General features: G+C 40.8%; 1 protein-coding gene across 1 annotated transcript in view; it reads right to left on the minus strand.

Annotated features, from left to right (window-relative positions):
* doc2a (double C2-like domains, alpha) overlaps positions 1 to 15,415 on the minus strand; it is a 117,155-nt gene that overhangs the window by 83,227 nt on the left and 18,513 nt on the right.

Below are 15,415 nucleotides of genomic sequence, written 5' to 3' on the forward strand. Positions count from 1 at the left end.
GAGAATAGCAGCCCCTGTGTATATTATAGAGAATAGCAGCCCCTGTGTATATTATAGAGAATACCAGCCCCTGTGCATATTATAGAGAATAGCAGCCCCTGTGCATATTATAGGGAATAGCAGCCCCTGTGTATATTATAGAGAATAGCAGCCCCTGTGTATATTATAGAGAATAGCAGCCCCTGTGTATATTATAGAGAATAGCAGCCCCTGTGTATATTATAGGGAATAGCAGCCCCTGTGTATATTATAGAGAATAGCAGCCCCTGTGTATATTATAGAGAATAGCAGCCCCTGTGTATATTATAGAGAATAGCAGCCCCTGTGTATATTATAGAGAATAGCAGCCCCTGTGCATATTAGAGAGAATAGCAGCCCCTGTGTATATTATAGGGAATAGCAGCCCCTGTGTTTATTGTAGGGAATAGCAGCCCCTGTGTATATTATAGAGAATAGCAGCCCCTGTGTATATTATAGAGAATAGCAGCCCCTGTGTATATTATAGAGAATAGCAGACCCTGTGTATATTATAGAGAATAGCAGCCCCTGTGTATATTATAGAGAATAGCAGCCCCTGTGTATATTATAGAGAATAGCAGCCCCTGTGTATATTATAGAGAATAGCAGCCCCTGTGTATATTACAGAGAATAGCAGCCCCTGTGTATATTGTAGAGAATAGCAGCCCCTGTGTATATTATAGAGAATAGCAGCCCCTGTGTATATTATAGAGAATAGCAGCCCCTGTGTATATTATAGAGAATACCAGCCCCTGTGCATATTATAGAGAATAGCAGCCCCTGTGCATATTATAGGGAATAGCAGCCCCTGTGTATATTATAGAGAATAGCAGCCCCTGTGTATATTATAGAGAATAGCAGCCCCTGTTTATATTATAGAGAATAGCAGCCCCTGTGTATATTATAGAGAATAGCAGCCCCTGTGTATATTATAGAGAATAGCAGCCCCTGTGTATATTAGAGAGAATAGCAGCCCCTGTGTATATTATAGAGAATAGCAGCCCCTGTGTATATAATAGAGAATCGCAGCCCCTGTGTATATTATAGAGAATAGCAGCCCCTGTGTATATTATAGAGAATAGCAGCCCCTGTGTATATTATAGGGAATAGCAGCTCCTGTGTATATTATAGGGAATAGCAGCCCCTGTATATATTATAGAGAATAGCAGCCCCTGTGTGTATTATAGAGAATCGCAGCCCCTGTGTATATTATAGGGAATAGCAGCCCCTGTGTTTATTGTAGGGAATAGCAGCCCCTGTGTATATTATAGAGAATAGCAGCCCCTGTGTATATTATAGAGAATCGCAGCCCCTGTGTATATTATAGAGAATAGCAGCCCCTGTGTTTATTGTAGAGAATAGCAGCCCCTGTGTATATTATAGAGAATAGCAGCCCCTGTGTATATTATAGAGAATCGCAGCCCCTGTGTATATTATAGAGAATAGCAGCCCCTGTGTATATTATAGAGAATTGCAGCCCCTGTTTATATTATAGAGAATAGCAGCCCCTGTGTATATTATAGGGAATAGCAGCCCCTGTGTATATTATAGAGAATAGCAGCCCCTGTGTATATTATAGAGAATAGCAGCCCCTGTGTATATTATAGAGAATAGCAGCCCCTGTGTATATTATAGGGAATAGCAACCCCTGTGTATATTATAGGGAATAGCAGCCCCTGTGTATATTATAGGGAATAGCAGCCCCTGTGTATATTATAGAGAATAGCAGCCCCTGTGCATATTATAGAGAATAGCAGCCGCTGTGTATATTATAGAGAATAGCAGCCCCTGTGCATATTATAGGGAATAGCAGCCCCTGTGTATATTATAGAGAATAGCAGCCCCTGTGTATATTATAGAGAATAGCAGCCCCTGTGTATATTATAGAGAATAGCAGCCCCTGTGTATATTATAGAGAATAGCAGCCCCTGTGTATATTATAGAGAATAGCAGCCCCTGTGCATATTATAGGGAATAGCAGCCCCTGTGTATATTATAGAGAATAGCAGCCCCTGTGTATATTATAGAGAATAGCAGCCCCTGTGTATATTATAGAGAATAGCAGCCCCTGTGTATATTATAGAGAATAGCAGCCCCTGTGTATATTATAGAGAATAGCAGCCCCTGTGTATATTATAGAGAATAGCAGCCCCTGTGTATATTACAGAGAATAGCAGCCCCTGTGTATATTGTAGAGAATAGCAGCCCCTGTGTATATTATAGAGAATAGCAGCCCCTGTGTATATTATAGAGAATAGCAGCCCCTGTGTATATTATAGAGAATACCAGCCCCTGTGCATATTATAGAGAATAGCAGCCCCTGTGCATATTATAGGGAATAGCAGCCCCTGTGTATATTATAGAGAATAGCAGCCCCTGTGTATATTATAGAGAATAGCAGCCCCTGTGTATATTATAGAGAATAGCAGCCCCTGTGTATATTATAGGGAATAGCAGCCCCTGTGTATATTATAGAGAATAGCAGCCCCTGTGTATATTATAGAGAATAGCAGCCCCTGTGTATATTATAGAGAATAGCAGCCCCTGTGTATATTATAGAGAATAGCAGCCCCTGTGCATATTAGAGAGAATAGCAGCCCCTGTGTATATTATAGGGAATAGCAGCCCCTGTGTTTATTGTAGGGAATAGCAGCCCCTGTGTATATTATAGAGAATAGCAGCCCCTGTGTATATTATAGAGAATAGCAGCCCCTGTGTATATTATAGAGAATAGCAGACCCTGTGTATATTATAGAGAATAGCAGCCCCTGTGTATATTATAGAGAATAGCAGCCCCTGTGTATATTATAGAGAATAGCAGCCCCTGTGTATATTATAGAGAATAGCAGCCCCTGTGTATATTACAGAGAATAGCAGCCCCTGTGTATATTGTAGAGAATAGCAGCCCCTGTGTATATTATAGAGAATAGCAGCCCCTGTGTATATTATAGAGAATAGCAGCCCCTGTGTATATTATAGAGAATACCAGCCCCTGTGCATATTATAGAGAATAGCAGCCCCTGTGCATATTATAGGGAATAGCAGCCCCTGTGTATATTATAGAGAATAGCAGCCCCTGTGTATATTATAGAGAATAGCAGCCCCTGTTTATATTATAGAGAATAGCAGCCCCTGTGTATATTATAGAGAATAGCAGCCCCTGTGTATATTATAGAGAATAGCAGCCCCTGTGTATATTAGAGAGAATAGCAGCCCCTGTGTATATTATAGAGAATAGCAGCCCCTGTGTATATAATAGAGAATCGCAGCCCCTGTGTATATTATAGAGAATAGCAGCCCCTGTGTATATTATAGAGAATAGCAGCCCCTGTGTATATTATAGGGAATAGCAGCTCCTGTGTATATTATAGGGAATAGCAGCCCCTGTATATATTATAGAGAATAGCAGCCCCTGTGTGTATTATAGAGAATCGCAGCCCCTGTGTATATTATAGGGAATAGCAGCTCCTGTGTTTATTGTAGGGAATAGCAGCCCCTGTGTATATTATAGAGAATAGCAGCCCCTGTGTATATTATAGAGAATCGCAGCCCCTGTGTATATTATAGAGAATAGCAGCCCCTGTGTTTATTGTAGAGAATAGCAGCCCCTGTGTATATTATAGAGAATAGCAGCCCCTGTGTATATTATAGAGAATCGCAGCCCCTGTGTATATTATAGAGAATAGCAGCCCCTGTGTATATTATAGAGAATTGCAGCCCCTGTTTATATTATAGAGAATAGCAGCCCCTGTGTATATTATAGGGAATAGCAGCCCCTGTGTATATTATAGAGAATAGCAGCCCCTGTGTATATTATAGAGAATAGCAGCCCCTGTGTATATTATAGAGAATAGCAGCCCCTGTGTATATTATAGGGAATAGCAACCCCTGTGTATATTATAGGGAATAGCAGCCCCTGTGTATATTATAGGGAATAGCAGCCCCTGTGTATATTATAGAGAATAGCAGCCCCTGTGCATATTATAGAGAATAGCAGCCGCTGTGTATATTATAGAGAATAGCAGCCCCTGTGTATATTATAGAGAATAGCAGCCCCTGTGTATATTATAGAGAATAGCAGCCCCTGTGTATATTATAGAGAATAGCAGCCCCTGTGTATATTATAGAGAATAGCAGCCCCTGTGTATATTATAGAGAATAGCAGCCCCTGTGTATATTATATAGAATAGCAGCCCCTGTGTATATTATAGGGAATAGCAGCCCCTGTGTATATTACAGAGCATAGCAGCCCCTGTGTATATTATAGAGAATAGCAGCCCCTGTGTACATTATAGAGAATAGCAGCCCCTGTGTACATTATAGAGAATATCAGCCCCTGTGTATATTATAGAGAATAGCAGCCCCTGTGTATATTATAGAGAATTGCAGCCCCTGTGTATATTATAGAGAATAGCAGCCCCTGTGTATATTATAGGGAATAGCAGCCCCTGTGTATATTATAGAGAATAGCAGCCCCTGTGTATATTATAGAGAATAGCAGCCCCTGTGTATATTATAGAGAATAGCAGCCCCTGTGTATATTATAGGGAATAGCAACCCCTGTGTATATTATAGGGAATAGCAGCCCCTGTGTATATTATAGGGAATAGCAGCCCCTGTGTATATTATAGAGAATAGCAGCCCCTGTGCATATTATAGAGAATAGCAGCCCCTGTGCATATTATAGAGAATAGCAGCCGCTGTGTATATTATAGAGAATAGCAGCCCCTGTGTATATTATAGAGAATAGCAGCCCCTGTGTATATTATAGAGAATAGCAGCCCCTGTGTATATTATAGAGAATAGCAGCCCCTGTGTATATTATAGAGAATAGCAGCCCCTGTTTATATTATAGAGAATAGCAGCCCCTGTGTATATTATATAGAATAGCAGCCCCTGTGTATATTATAGGGAATAGCAGCCCCTGTGTATATTACAGAGCATAGCAGCCCCTGTGTATATTATAGAGAATAGCAGCCCCTGTGTATATTATAGAGAATAGCAGCCCCTGTGTACATTATAGAGACTAGCAGCCCCTGTGTATATTATAGAGAATAGCAGCCCCTGTGTATATTATAGGGAATAGCAGCTCCTGTGTATATTATAGAGAATAGCAGCCCCTGTGTTTATTGTAGAGAATAGCAGCCCCTGTGTATATTATAGAGAATAGCAGCCCCTGTGTATATTATAGAGAATAGCAGCCCCTGTGTATATTATAAAGAATAGCAGCCCCTGTGTATATTATAGGGAATAGCAGCCCCTGTGTATATTATAGAGAATAGCAGCCCCTGTGTTTATTGTAGAGAATAGCAGCCCCTGTGTATATTATAGGGAATAGCAGCCCCTGTGTATATTATAGAGAATAGCAGCCCCTGTGTATATTATAGAGAATAGCAGCCCCTGTGTATATTATAGAGAATAGCAGCCCCTGTGTATATTATAGGGAATAGCAACCCCTGTGTATATTACAGGGAATAGCAGCCCCTGTGTATATTATAGAGAATAGCAGCCGCTGTGTATATTATAGAGAATAGCAGCCCCTGTGTATATTATAGAGAATAGCAGCCCCTGTGTGTATTATAGAGAATAGCAGCCCCTGTGCATATTACAGAGAATAGCAGCCGCTGTGTATATTATAGAGAATAGCAGCCCCTGTGTATATTACAGAGAATAGCAGCCCCTGTGTATAATATAGAGAATAGCAGCCCCTGTGTATATTATAGAGAATAGCAGCCCCTGTGTATATTATAGAGAATAGCAGCCCCTGTGTATATTATAGAGAATAGCAGCCCCTGTGCATATTATAGAGAATAGCAGCCCCTGTGTATATTATAGAGAATCGCAGCCGCTGTGTATATTATAGGGAATAGCAGCCCCTGTGTATATTATAGAGAATAGCAGCCCCTGTGTATATTATAGAGAATAGCAGCCCCTGTGTATATTATAGGGAATAGCAGCCCTGTGTATATTATAGAGAATAGCAGCCCCTGTGTATATTATAGAGAATAGCAGCCCCTGTGCATATTATAGAGAATAGCAGCCCCTGTGCATATTATAGAGAATAGCAGCCCCTGTGTATATTATAGAGGATAGCAGCCGCTGTGCATATTATAGAGAATAGCAGCCCCTGTGTATATTATAGGGAATAGCAGCCCCTGTGTATATTATAGAGAATAGCAGCTCCTGTGTATATTATAGAGAATAGCAGCCCCTGTGCATATTATAGAGAATAGCAGCCGCTGTGTATATTATAGGGAATAGCAGCCCCTGTGTATATTATAGGGAATAGCAGCCCCTGTGTATATTATAGAGAATAGCAGCCCGTGTGTATATGAAAGAGAATAGCAGCCCCTGTGTATAATATAGGGAATAGCAACCCCTGTGTATATTATAGGGAATAGCAGCCCCTGTGTATATTATAGAGAATAGCAGCCCCTGTGTATATTATAGGGAATAGCAGCCCCTGTGTATATTATAGAGAATAGCAGCCCCTGTGTATATTATAGAGAATAACAGCCCCTGTGTATATTACAGGGAATAGCAGCTCCTGTGTATATTATAGAGACTAGCAGCCCCTGTGTATATTATAGGGAATAGCAGCACCTGTGTATATTATAGAGAATAGCAGCCACTGTGTATATTATAGAGAATAGCAGCCCCTGTGTATATTATAGAGAATAGCAGCCCCTGTGAATATTATAGAGAATAGCAGCCCCTGTGTATATTATAGAGAATAGCAGCCACTGTGTATATTATAGGGAAAGCAGCCCTTGTGTCTATTATAGGGAATAGCAGCCCCTGTGTATATTATAGAGAATAGCAGCCCCTGTGTATAATATAGAGAATAGCAGCCCCTGTGTATATTACAGGGAATAGCAGCTCCTGTGTATATTATAGAGAATAGCAGCCCTTGTGTATATTATAGAGAATCGCAGCCCCTGTGCATATTATAGAGACTAGCAGCCCCTGTGTATATTATAGGGAATAGCAGCACCTGTGTATATTATAGAGAATAGCAGCCACAGTGTATATTATAGGGAATAGCAGCCCCTGTGTATATCATAGAGAATAGCAGCCCCTGTGTATATTATAGAGAATAGCAGCCACTGTGTATATTATAGAGAATAGCAGCCCCTGTGTATATTATAGAGAATAGCAGCCCCTGTGTATATTATAGAGAATAGCAGCCCCTGTGTATATTATAGGGAATAGCAGCCCCTGTGTATATTATAGAGAATAGCAGCCCCTCTGTATATTATAGAGAATAGCAGCCCCTGTGTATATTATAGAGAACAGCAGCCACTGTGTATATTATAGGGAAAGCAGCCCTTGTGTCTATTATAGGGAATAGCAGCCCCTGTGTATATTATAGAGAATAGCAGCCCCTGTGTATATTACACAGAATAGCAGCCCCTGTGTATATTATACGGAATATCAGCCCCTGTGTATACTATAGAGAATAGCAGCCCCTTTGTATATTATGGGGAATGGCAGCCCCTGTGTATATTCTGAAGAATAGCAGCCCCTGTGTATATTATAGAGAATAGCAGCCCCTGTGTATATTATAAAGAATAGCAGCCCCTGCGTATATTATAGAGAATAGCAGCCCCTGTGTATATTATAGAGAATAGCAGCCCCTGTGTATATTATAGAGAATAGCAGCCACTGTGTATATTACAGAGAATCGCAGCCCCTGTGTATATTGTGGAGAATAGCAGCCCCTGTGTATATTATAGAGAATAGCAGCCACTGTGTATATTATAGAGAATAGCAGCCCCTGTGTATATTAAAGGGAATAGCAGCCCCTGTGTATATTATAGGGAATAGCAGCCCCTGTGTGTATTATAGAGAATAGCAGCCCCTGTGTATATTATAGGGAATAGCAGCCGCTATGTATATTATAGAGAATAGCAGCCCCTGTGTATATTACAGGGAATAGCAGCCCCTGTGTATATTATAGAGAATAGCAGCCCCTGTGTATATTATAGAGAATAGCAGCCCCTGTGTATATGATAGAGAATAGCAGCCCCTGTGTATAATATGGAGAATAGCAGCCCCTGTGTATATTATAGAGAATAGCAGCTGCTGTGTATATTATAGGGAATAGCAGCCCCTGTGTCTATTATAGAGAATAGCAGCCCCTGTGTATATTATACAGAATAGCAGCCCCTGTGTATATTATAGGGAATATCAGTCCCTGTGTATATTATAGGGATTAGCAGCCCCTGTGTATATTATAGGGAATAGCAGCCCCTGCGTATATTATAGAGACTAGCAGCCCCTGTGTATATTATAGGGAATAGCAGCCCCTGTGTATATTATAGGGAATAGCAGCCCCTGTGTATATTATAGAGAACAGCAGCCCTTGTGTATATTATAGGGAATAGAAGCCCCTGTGTGTATTATAGAGAATAGCAGCCCCATTGTATATTTTTGGGAATAGCAGGCCCTGTGTATATTACAGGGAATAGCAGCCCCTGTGCATATTATGCAGAATAGCAGCCACTGTGTATATTATAGAGAACAGCAGCCCCTGTGCATATTATGCAGAATAGCAGCCACTGTGTATATTATAGAGAACAGCAGCCCCTGTGTACATGATAGAGAATGGCACCCCCTGTGTATATTATAGAGAATAGCAGCCCCTGTGTATATTATAGAGAATAGCAGCCCCTGTGTATATTATAGAGAATAGCAGCCCCTGTGTATATTGTAGAGAATAGCAACCCCTGTGTATATTATAGAGAATGGCAGCCCCTGTGTATATTATAGGGAATAGCAGCTCCTGTGTATATTATAGAGACTAGCAGCCCCTGTGTATATTATAGGGAATAGCAGCACCTGTGTATATTATGGGGAATAGCAACCCCTGTGTATATTATAGAGAATAGCAGCCCCTGTGTATATTATAGGGAATAGCAGCCCCTGTGTATGTTATAGGGAATAGTAGCCCCTGTGTATATCATAGATAATAGCAGCCCCTGTGTATATTGTAGAGAATAGCAACCCCTGTGTATATTATAGAGAATACCAGCCCGTGTGTATATTATAGGGAAAGCAGCCCCTGTGTATATCATAGAGAATAGCAGCCCATGTGTATATTATAGAGAATAGCAGCCCCTATGTATATTATAGAGAATAGCAGCTCCTGTGTATATTATAGAGAATAGCAGCCCCTGTGTATATTATAGAGAATAGCAGCCCCTGTGCATATTATAGGGAATAGCAGCACCTGTGTATATTATGGGGAACAGCAACCCCTGTGTATATTATAGAGAATAGCAGCCCCTGTGTATATTATAGGGAATAGCAGCCCCTGTGTATATCATAGAGAATAGCAGCCCCTGTGTATATTATAGAGAATAGCAGCCCCTGTGAATATTATAGGGAATAGCAGCCCTTGTGTCATTTATACAGATTAGCAGCCCCTGTGTATATTATAGAGAATAGCAGCCCCTGTGTATACTATAGAGAAATGCAGCCCCTGTGTATATTATAGAGAATAGCAGCCCCTGTGTATATTATAGGGAATAGCAGCCCCTGCGTATATTATAGAGAATAGCAGACCCTGTGTATATTATACAGAATAGCAGCCCCTGTGTATATTATAGAGAATAGCAGCCCCTGTGTATATTATAGAGAATAGCAGCCCCTGTGTATATCATAGAGAAAAGCAGCCCCTGTGTATATTATAGAGAATAGCAGCCCCTGTGTATATTACAGAGAATCGCAGCCCCTGTGTATATTACAGGGAACAGCAGCCCCTGTGTATATTGTGGAGAATAGCAGCCCCTGTGTATATTATAGAGAATAGCAGCCCCTGTGTATATTATAGAGAATCGCAGCCCCTGTGTATATTATAGGGAACAGCAGCCCCATTGTATATTATAGGGAATAGCAGCCCCTGTGTATATTATAGGGAATAGCAGCCGCTGTGTATATTATAGAGAATAGCAGCCCCTGTGTATATTATATAGAATAGCAGCCCCTGTGTATATGATAGAGAATAGCAGCCCCTGTGTATAATATAGAGAATAACAGCCCCTGTGTATATTATAGAGAATAGCAGCCGCTGTGTATATTATAGGGAATAGCAGCCCCTGTGTATATTATAGAGAATAGCAGCCGCTGTGTATATTATAGGGAATAGCAGCCCCTGTGTATATTATAGGGAAGAGCAGCCCCTGTGTATATTATAGAGAATAGCAGCCCCTGTGCATATTACAGAGAATAGCAGCCCCTGTGTATATTATAGGGAATAGCAGCCCCTGTGTATATTATAGCGAATAGCAGCCCCTGTGTATATTATAGATAATAGCAGCCCCTGTGTATATTATAGAGAATAGCAGCCCCTGTGTATATTATAGAGAATAGCAGCCCCTGTGTATATTATAGAGAATAGCAGCCCCTGTGTATATTATAGGGAATAGCAGCCCCTGTGTATATCATAGAGAATAGCAGCCCCTCTGTATATTAGAGAGAATAGCAGCCCCTGTGTATATGATAGAGAATAGCAGCCCCTGTGTATATTATAGAGAATAGCAGCCCCTGTGTATATTATAGAGAATAGCAGCCGCTGTGTATATTATAGGGAATAGCAGCCCCTGTGTATATTATAGGGACTAGCAGCCCCTGTTTATATTATAGAGAATAGCAGCCCCTGTTTATATTATAGAGAATAGCAGCCCCTGTGTATATTATAGAGAATAGCAGCCCCTGTGTATATTATCGAGAGTAGCAGCTCCTTTGTATATTATAGAGAATAGCAGCCCCTGTGTATATTACAGAGAATAGCAGCCCCTGTGTATGTTATAGATAATAGCAGCCCCTGTGTATATTGTAGAGAATAGTAACCCCTGTGTATATTATAGAGAATACCAGCCCGTGTGTATATTATGGGGAATAGCAGCCCCTGTGTATATTATAGAGAATAGCAGCCCCTGTGTATATTATAGAGAATAGCAGCCCCTGTGTATATTATAGGGAATAGCAGCCCCTGTGTATATTATAGGGAATAGCAGCCGCTGTGTATATTATAGAGAATAGCAGCCCCTGTGTATATTATATAGAATAGCAGCCCCTGTGTATATGATAGAGAATAGCAGCCCCTGTGTATAATATAGAGAATAACAGCCCCTGTGTATATTATAGAGAATAGCAGCCGCTGTGTATATTATAGGGAATAGCAGCCCCTGTGTATATTATAGAGAATAGCAGCCGCTGTGTATATTATAGGGAATAGCAGCCCCTGTGTATATTATAGGGAAGAGCAGCCCCTGTGTATATTATAGAGAATAGCAGCCCCTGTGCATATTACAGAGAATAGCAGCCCCTGTGTATATTATAGGGAATAGCAGCCCCTGTGTATATTATAGCGAATAGCAGCCCCTGTGTGTATTATAGATAATAGCAGCCCCTGTGTATATTATAGAGAATAGCAGCTCCTGTGTATATTATAGAGAATAGCAGCCCCTGTGTATATTATAGAGAATAGCAGCCCCTGTGTATATTATAGGGAATAGCAGCCCCTGTGTATATCATAGAGAATAGCAGCCCCTCTGTATATTAGAGAGAATAGCAGCCCCTGTGTATATGATAGAGAATAGCAGCCCCTGTGTATATTATAGAGAATAGCAGCCCCTGTGTATATTATAGAGAATAGCAGCCGCTGTGTATATTATAGGGAATAGCAGCCCCTGTGTATATTATAGGGACTAGCAGCCCCTGTTTATATTATAGAGAATAGCAGCCCCTGTTTATATTATAGAGAATAGCAGCCCCTGTGTATATTGTAGAGAATAGCAGCCCCTGTGTATATTATCGAGAGTAGCAGCTCCTTTGTATATTATAGAGAATAGCAGCCCCTGTGTATATTACAGAGAATAGCAGCCCCTGTGTATGTTATAGATAATAGCAGCCCCTGTGTATATTGTAGAGAATAGTAACCCCTGTGTATATTATAGAGAATACCAGCCCGTGTGTATATTATGGGGAATAGCAGCCCCTGTGTATATTATAGAGAATAGCAGCCCCTGTGTATATTATAGAGAATAGCAGCCCCTGTGTGTATTATAGAGAATAGCAGCCCCTGTGCATATTACAGAGAATAGCAGCCGCTGTGTATATTATAGAGAATAGCAGCCCCTGTGTATATTACAGAGAATAGCAGCCCCTGTGTATAATATAGAGAATAGCAGCCCCTGTGTATATTATAGAGAATAGCAGCCCCTGTGTATATTATAGAGAATAGCAGCCCCTGTGTATATTATAGAGAATAGCAGCCCCTGTGCATATTATAGAGAATAGCAGCCCCTGTGTATATTATAGAGAATCGCAGCCGCTGTGTATATTATAGGGAATAGCAGCCCCTGTGTATATTATAGAGAATAGCAGCCCCTGTGTATATTATAGAGAATAGCAGCCCCTGTTTATATTATAGGGAATAGCAGCCCTGTGTATATTATAGAGAATAGCAGCCCCTGTGTATATTATAGAGAATAGCAGCCCCTGTGCATATTATAGAGAATAGCAGCCCCTGTGCATATTATAGAGAATAGCAGCCCCTGTGTATATTATAGAGGATAGCAGCCGCTGTGCATATTATAGAGAATAGCAGCCCCTGTGTATATTATAGGGAATAGCAGCCCCTGTGTATATTATAGAGAATAGCAGCTCCTGTGTATATTATAGAGAATAGCAGCCCCTGTGCATATTATAGAGAATAGCAGCCGCTGTGTATATTATAGGGAATAGCAGCCCCTGTGTATATTATAGGGAATAGCAGCCCCTGTGTATATTATAGAGAATAGCAGCCCGTGTGTATATGAAAGAGAATAGCAGCCCCTGTGTATAATATAGGGAATAGCAACCCCTGTGTATATTATAGGGAATAGCAGCCCCTGTGTATATTATAGAGAATAGCAGGCCCTGTGTATATTATAGGGAATAGCAGCCCCTGTGTATATTATAGAGAATAGCAGCCCCTGTGTATATTATAGAGAATAACAGCCCCTGTGTATATTACAGGGAATAGCAGCTCCTGTGTATATTATAGAGACTAGCAGCCCCTGTGTATATTATAGGGAATAGCAGCACCTGTGTATATTATAGAGAATAGCAGCCACTGTGTATATTATAGAGAATAGCAGGCCCTGTGTATATTATAGAGAATAGCAGCCCCTGTGAATATTATAGAGAATAGCAGCCCCTGTGTATATTATAGAGAATAGCAGCCACTGTGTATATTATAGGGAAAGCAGCCCTTGTGTCTATTATAGGGAATAGCAGCCCCTGTGTATATTATAGAGAATAGCAGCCCCTGTGTATAATATAGAGAATAGCAGCCCCTGTGTATATTACAGGGAATAGCAGCTCCTGTGTATATTATAGAGAATAGCAGCCCTTGTGTATATTATAGAGAATAGCAGCCACAGTGTATATTATAGGGAATAGCAGCCCCTGTGTATATCATAGAGAATAGCAGCCCCTGTGTATATTATAGAGAATAGCAGCCACTGTGTATATTATAGAGAATAGCAGCCCCTGTGTATATTATAGAGAATAGCAGCCCCTGTGTATATTATAGAGAATAGCAGCCCCTGTGTATATTATAGGGAATAGCAGCCCCTGTGTATATTATAGAGAATAGCAGCCCCTCTGTATATTATAGAGAATAGCAGCCCCTGTGTATATTATAGAGAACAGCAGCCACTGTGTATATTATAGGGAAAGCAGCCCTTGTGTCTATTATAGGGAATAGCAGCCCCTGTGTATATTATAGAGAATAGCAGCCCCTGTGTATATTACACAGAATAGCAGCCCCTGTGTATATTATACGGAATATCAGCCCCTGTGTATACTATAGAGAATAGCAGCCCCTTTGTATATTATGGGGAATGGCAGACCCTGTGTATATTCTGAAGAATAGCAGCCCCTGTGTATATTATAGAGAATAGCAGCCCCTGTGTATATTATAAAGAATAGCAGCCCCTGCGTATATTATAGAGAATAGCAGCCCCTGTGTATATTATAGAGAATAGCAGCCACTGTGTATATTACAGAGAATCGCAGCCCCTGTGTATATTGTGGAGAATAGCAGCCCCTGTGTATATTATAGAGAATAGCAGCCACTGTGTATATTATAGAGAATAGCAGCCCCTGTGTATATTAAAGGGAATAGCAGCCCCTGTGTATATTATAGGGAATAGCAGCCCCTGTGTGTATTATAGAGAATAGCAGCCCCTGTGTATATTATAGGGAATAGCAGCCGCTATGTATATTATAGAGAATAGCAGCCCCTGTGTATATTACAGGGAATAGCAGCCCCTGTGTATATTATAGAGAATAGCAGCCCCTGTGTATATTATAGAGAATAGCAGCCCCTGTGTATATGATAGAGAATAGCAGCCCCTGTGTATAATATGGAGAATAGCAGCCCCTGTGTATATTATAGAGAATAGCAGCTGCTGTGTATATTATAGGGAATAGCAGCCCCTGTGTCTATTATAGAGAATAGCAGCCCCTGTGTATATTATACAGAATAGCAGCCCCTGTGTATATTATAGGGAATATCAGTCCCTGTGTATATTATAGGGATTAGCAGCCCCTGTGTATATTATAGGGAATAGCAGCCCCTGCGTATATTATAGAGACTAGCAGCCCCTGTGTATATTATAGGGAATAGCAGCCCCTGTGTATATTATAGGGAATAGCAGCCCCTGTGTATATTATAGAGAACAGCAGCCCTTGTGTATATTATAGGGAATAGAAGCCCCTGTGTGTATTATAGAGAATAGCAGCCCCATTGTATATTTTTGGGAATAGCAGCCCCTGTGTATATTACAGGGAATAGCAGCCCCTGTGCATATTATGCAGAATAGCAGCCACTGTGTATATTATAGAGAACAGCAGCCCCTGTGTACATGATAGAGAATGGCACCCCCTGTGTATATTATAGAGAATAGCAGCCCCTGTGTATATTGCAGAGAATAGCAGCCCCTGTGTATATTGCAGAGAATAGCAGCCCCTGTGTATATTATAGAGAATAGCAGCTCCTGTGTATATTGTAGAGAATAGCAACCCCTGTGTATATTATAGAGAATGGCAGCCCCTGTGTATATTATAGGGAATAGCAGCTCCTGTGTATATTATAGAGACTAGCAGCCCCTGTGTATATTATAGGGAATAGCAGCACCTGTGTATATTATGGGGAATAGCAACCCCTGTGTATATTATAGAGAATAGCAGCCCCTGTGTATATTATAGGGAATAGCAGCCCCTGTGTATGTTATAGGGAATAGTAGCCCCTGTGTATATCATAGATAATAGCAGCCCCTGTGTATATTGTAGAGAATAGCAACCCCTGTGTATATTATAGAGAATACCAGCCCGTGTGTAT

This window comes from Somniosus microcephalus, unplaced genomic scaffold (assembly GCF_052327205.1).
Source record: "Somniosus microcephalus isolate GS21.2 unplaced genomic scaffold, FLI_Smic_1.0 unresolved_chr1, whole genome shotgun sequence".
Taxonomy (NCBI): domain Eukaryota; kingdom Metazoa; phylum Chordata; class Chondrichthyes; order Squaliformes; family Somniosidae; genus Somniosus; species Somniosus microcephalus.